Source organism: Mesocricetus auratus, unplaced genomic scaffold, assembly GCF_017639785.1.
Source record: "Mesocricetus auratus isolate SY011 unplaced genomic scaffold, BCM_Maur_2.0 Super-Scaffold_100018, whole genome shotgun sequence".
Classification (NCBI taxonomy): Eukaryota; Metazoa; Chordata; class Mammalia; order Rodentia; family Cricetidae; genus Mesocricetus; species Mesocricetus auratus.
This window is the reverse complement of record NW_024429199.1, coordinates 49,577,764-49,583,978: the sequence shown is the minus strand read 5'-3', so window position 1 is coordinate 49,583,978 and position 6,215 is coordinate 49,577,764.

Sequence of the window (6,215 nt, the reverse complement as noted above, 5' to 3'; positions counted from 1 at the left end):
CTGCCTCTGCCTCCTGAGTGCTGGGATTAAAGGCGTGCGCCACCAACGCCCAGCTCTTTTTATATTAGAGAAGTTTGAGAGTGTTGTATCAAACGAGGAATGCTCTAGTTTGCTTTCTATTGTAATAAATACCATTATCAAAAGCAACTCAAGGAGGAAAGGGTGGTCTCAGTTCATAGTTCCAGGTCACAGCATGTCATTGAGGACAGTCAAGGAAGGAACTTGAGGCAGGAAGGCCGCTTGCTGGCCAATTCCCTCCACTTGCTCAGCTGGTTTATATAGCCCAGTTATAGATTGCCAGTCTAGTGATACATTTCTCAAGATGAGGAGGAGCACCCTGCATTGATTAGCAACAAAGAAATGTCAGCAGGCCCACCTGATGAAGAAATCTTCAGTTGAGGTTCTTTTCTCCTAGGTGACTTAGTTCTTAGAGGTTCAAGAAGCAGAGAACCCCAGCGGGAATTAGAATCCTATCTCACCTTCAAGGCTTCCCTCCTGCCCTGTGACCCATTCCTACTGAGGAGATAATAGTCTCAAAGGCCCCACAAAGTCTCAGAACTGCGTGACCAAATGAGAACCAGTGTTCAGCCATGTGAACCTCTTAAGGGCATTCCACACCCTAACCCTAATAGTCTGCTTCTAGTCACCATCAGCCGATGACTGTCCTCATGATGCAAATTACACTCAGCCCAATGTCCAAAGTCCCCATAGTCTTAAAAGGCTCAGCACTGTTCAAACATCTGGTGTCTACTAAGGATGGATGTAGCATGAAAAATAAGAGACCCAGAGACAGATAGTGGGGTTCAAGTTTCAAGCTGAAGATCAGAGAAGCAAAGCAGCCAAGCCGGTAGATCTCACCTCTACCCAGCTGAAACGGCAATCCTGTCTCCACGAAACCTCAGAGGCAAAAGCTCTCAGTTCCTGTCTCCTCCTGCCTTATATTCCTTTCTCCATCTAACCATATCACCTCTGTCTCCACCTCCCTAGTGTTGGGATTAAAGGCATGTGTTCCCAGGTGCCGAGATCACCTTTGTGTGGGTTGTTTCTTTTTAGGACTGGATCAATTTCGTGCAATCAGTATGGTCTTGAACTAAGAGAGATCTGTCTACCTCTTAATCCCAAGTCCTGAGATTAAAAGTGTGTGCCACCACTGCTAAACTTCTATAGCTAACTAGTATGGCTGCTGGGATTAAAGGTGTGTATCGCCGCTGCCTGACCCCCATAGCTTGTGGCTGGTTTTGCTTTCTGTACCCTCAGGCAAACTTCAATAAATCATAAGTAATACATCTCCACAGACCCATTTGATGGGGGACATTCCATTTAGCACCACGTATCCCAAGGTCAAGAAAATCTCTTAAGTGTGATCACCTGTACGATCAAAAGCAATTTATATACTTCCATTAATTCCAATAGTGAATATCCCCACTTGAAAAGAAAGGAAAAAAAAAGAAAAATAGCAAGGAAATGCCAGCCCAAAACAAGAATTACACTCAACAGAGCAAGCAGACAACCCTGGAGCTCTTCTGGTTTCTGTGGAGACAATATACAGAGTGCACTGACATATATTACACATAAAATAAAACAAAATAAGTAAACCTTTAGAAAATAAAGGTCTTCCAACCAGTCACAAAATGTGGATTTCATTTGGGTTTTAATTTAATCATTATTATAAGAAAACACTGGTAAAAATGAAACAATGCTAAAAGAATATTTGAACGTAAAGATTTATTATGAATTTTAAAGATATAATGAGGATATTTATCCAATTAAATTTTTAAATTTGTAGTTAAGGAAAGCATTTTGTACGACTTACAGATAAATTCTATGGTTCTTAGGCTCCTGTAAGGTGATATTAGAGGAGTCACGGGGCTGCTCTAGTGGGTAGGCTAACAATCCAAAAATATAAAATGGTCAGAAGCAGGTTTCTCCATCTCTAACCGAAAGAGGTTAAGATGGGTGTGTACACAATGTCTAGTCTCCCACTCTAAAGCCAAACATAAACTGTATGTTCAAAGGTCAAAATACATTTACAGTATGATTAAATATTTCCTCAATAGTTGCCCAGAAAGAGGTGTAGACCACTGTTTTCCCAACGGGGTGTGCTATAGTCCATAGGGAAAGGTAAGGAGCCCTGCTGATATGGCATGCGAATCCTCATCTGCTTAGTCTGACCTGTAGCAAGTGTGAGGAGTGAGGCCAGTCTCACAGACCTGAGAATGTTGACCATGGCTCATCATGGGCTGCAAAGAACCTGAGCTCTGAATTCAACCAGGAGATCAGTCCGCTGAAACAAAATAATGTACTCTCTACAAGACTGCAACACTGCCAAGATACACTACAAACTAAACCAGCTGTGTCCATGAAATCCCCAACGTTTGTTCAGCATGCAAAAAAGCAGGTGCAACCCAGTTGTAACAGAAAAGACAATGAAGGAGATTAGCCCTGAAATGAACCAGGTGTTTGAATTCATGATGACTCCAACAGATACTGCCATCAAAGCAAATACAAGGGCATGATAAAAGGAGCTCCAGGGAACTTGTTGTACAGAGATAAATGCAAATTCTAGTCACCCAGGTGTCAATGTGCACACACTGTACTAGCTAAAACAATAGTGCCCTGCAGCACTGGGGAAATCAGATACTTCTGGCAAGAGTATGGACTTGTGTGATCACATGGAAAGCAGTTCATAAGTTCCAGAAGGAAGCTAATTGATCATGCTCCCACAATCCTATACACATACTCTCCACGAAAACAAAGACAGTCAATACACCGTTGGGCATATGCATATTGTCTGCAAGCGGACAAGTATGAAAATGTTCATCGTAGTTTTATTTGCAATAAAATCCACAGCACTAACATTTGTCAGTAGAAGGGCTCGTAAAGAGTGTAACGTGGATGTAATGAGTGTCTTTTAGTGATACAAAGCAACAAACTTCCGACTCCCCGAACAAACGCCATGCTGGGAGTCAGAAGGTGGCGCAAGCCTGTGCGCCATAATGAGGCTGTGTGTCTTCCTAATCTGAGGTCCTGTGGTGTGCATGTGACTACTGACTCTCTTCTGGAATATTTGAATATGCTCGGATCTTTCCCAGAAGGGATCTTTGGGGATCATGAGATTACAGATCTTGGTTTCCGTTGGGTATACGGATGTGAGAAATTGTATGCTTAGGATTTATACATTTTTACTAAGTTACTTTAGAAACAGTCATATTTTACATATCAATACAAGTTCCCTCACCCTCCCATCCTCCCAATGCCCCCCCATAGAACCCCCTCCATCCCACCCCAATCCAATCCCCCAAGGAGGGATCATCAAGGTCTGTCACATCATTTGGGGCAGGGCCTAGGCCCTCCTCTGTGTATCTGAGTTGAGAGAATATCCCTCCTAGGATTTGTACATTTCACCATATGCAAATCATATATCAGAAGTCTATACAATTCTTTCAACATTATACTAGACTTCTAGCCAGTTCGATAATACAAGAAAAATAAACAAAAGGTGTAATGAATGGGATGAAGGAAATAAAACTGTCTTTCTTTGAATTTACCATAATTATGAGCCTAGAAAAGGAAAAAGATATAATCATAGTTGAATTAACAGATGAATCTATCAGAGTTATACATGATTATTATATAGTTATAGGCATTTCTATAACATGTAAGTCTAATTTTCTGAGTGATGGCATTTCTATATATACAAAATATGCTCGTGTTAATAGCAGTCATGATTGCCTGCACTAGGCCTGCATAGGAATTGCCAACAGTGAATGAAGATCCTTCCCTCGTTTCCCAGACTTACTTAACATGACAAACTGACTGGTAACAACCGCTTCTGTCAGCCTAGTGCATGTTACAGGGTGTATTGTAAGCATGTGGAAGAAAGTTTAAGCGGAGGCCAGTGTAAGCGTTATGACTGGTCGGATTGCATGGGCAGGAATTCTGGCACTCGGGAGCCACAGAATACTGAGTGTTACATCTCTGATGGAAAGATGTTCTGGCGCTCGGGAGCCACAGAATTCCACAGGTGACAGTAAGTGAAGCAGCTCACAGCCTTGCTCCGGGGAAAGGCTTCCCCAGTGTAACAGCTCTGCTCTCGCAGGGGAGGGCGGAAGTTGTTACCATTCAGCTTAGGTCGCCTGAGTGTAACAACATCACTCGGCTAGGGGAAGGTTTCCCAGAAAAAGTGGTACAGCCCTGCCTGGTCTCGCTCAGCTCTGCTCTGGATCCAGTGAAAAGTTGTTACTTCTCTCCTCCTCTCCTCTGCTCCATTCCCACGAAGGAAGGTCTCACCCAAACCCCATTCGAGAGATTTATTGGGAGGGAAGAATCCAGGAGAGTGGCTGCCCTCTGCCAGCCAGGCAGCCCAAACGTTCACAAGCTGAACAGACACAGGGTTTATATAGGGATTCTTAGGGGGTGGAGTTTTTCCAGGGTGGAGATTGGTCAGATTTCAATCCCTGAGCTTAGGATGGCTAGATCTCCTGCTCAGGGGTTGGTTGGTTTTCTGCACAGGTTCAGGGCCAGATCTGGCTCTGGTTTCAGGGCCAAAGCATGTTTCTTTCACTGGTTTTGTTCCCACAGATACGTTGCTCTGATTTCTCCTGAGCTTTTCTGTTTGGTTTATGATGTGCCTATGAGTTAGTGTTAATCATCTTCATGCCTTTTTTTGTTTTTTTAATCTGTGGCTTGCGGTTGGCACTATACTTGGTAGATTCTTGGTCATTTTTACTTCACTCATTCTGTCCATTATTTCACTTTTCTTCTTATAGTGCCCTAATTAAACATATCCTAGACCTTCTAAATTGCCTCAATTCTTTTGACATTATTTTCTGTCTTGATTTCATTTGCTTTCATAATTTCATATCAAATTTCTTCCCATGAGCAAGTCAAGTCCAGTCTCCTAGTAAACTCCTGTATTTTTTGTTTTGTTTTGTTTTCCTAAAATGTCTGGCTCTTCTAGGATCATCTTTCTTTTATTGATTTTTCTGCCTTTTCTCTTATTCCCTTACACTATTAATCAAGGACATTTCAAAGTTATTATCTGATGGTTCCAAGGTTTACTTGCAGCTGTCTGGCAAGTCAGCCCCTCGTCCTTGTACACACCACTTCTTGGTGTTGGTGTGCCTTGTAACTTTTGGTTTGTTTGTTTAAAGCCGCTCATAATGGACTGCATAATAGGAAAAGAAACACAAGGTTTCAGTGGGCCATCTTGTGGCAATTTTGGATGTATTGGTAACTCCTAAAGCTGGAGATTCTAGGTACTCAGGTTCATCCTTGACGGATCTCCCTGGTGTCTCGTTTCCCGCGAACTCTACCCAGGTAGAGTTTGGGTCTTAGGACTTCAAGCTGAGATGAGCTGGTTTTGTTCTGGGTCCCTGTTAGACCTGTGTGTGGGGAAAGGAAGCTTTTCTTAGTTTTGGTGGGGTTGCTGGGCTACGTCCTTCACAAGCGTGCCTAGTCATGGTGGACCCAGGGGCTGGGCCTGGCATGCGCTTCTAGGTGGGGATAGGCTCAGTCCACTCCTTTCCTGGGACAGGAGACCTCTGCTGTGTTTCAACAGAGTTAGTTTTCTTCTTTCTTTGCCACAAACTTTCCTGGCTTTTAATGTGAGAAGTTGCTTGGCTTCTGGGAGTTAAAACCATGGAAGCGTGAGTCCCTCCCAAGGCCTCTATCCCAGGGGTCTCCTCCTAGCTGCATGATGCTTGGCTCCCAGCGATTCATCAAAGTTATCATGGACTTGTCCTGGGAGGTCACGGCTCCTGAGGCTTCCAGGAGCCCGCCCATCTCCAGGTTATACTCAGAGCACTTGCCTCAGCAGGCTTCATGGCCATCATATCTCCTCGGAAAGAATTAACAAAAGGTTTGTTTCCAATTAGGTTAAAAGCATCTTGCTTTCCACGTTCTAAATGATAAGTGGCACTTGGGGGCAGAACATATTTGCATTTTCGACCTAAGCAAGGACTTGTATCTGCATATAGAGAACACATCCAAAACTGAACGGTTAAAAAAAAAAAAAAAAAAAGCAGACTAAGGATAAATATCTAAGAGACACTTCACCAAGCTAGGTGGATAGGTGACAAGAGTGTAGTACTCTCTATCGTTAACCTCAGGGACACAATGGCTACAGTGAGGACTGACCTCAAGGTGTGGCAACAGATCACTCATCCACGCTTAATGGGCATGTGGAATGAACAGCTGCTTGGAAACAGCCCTAG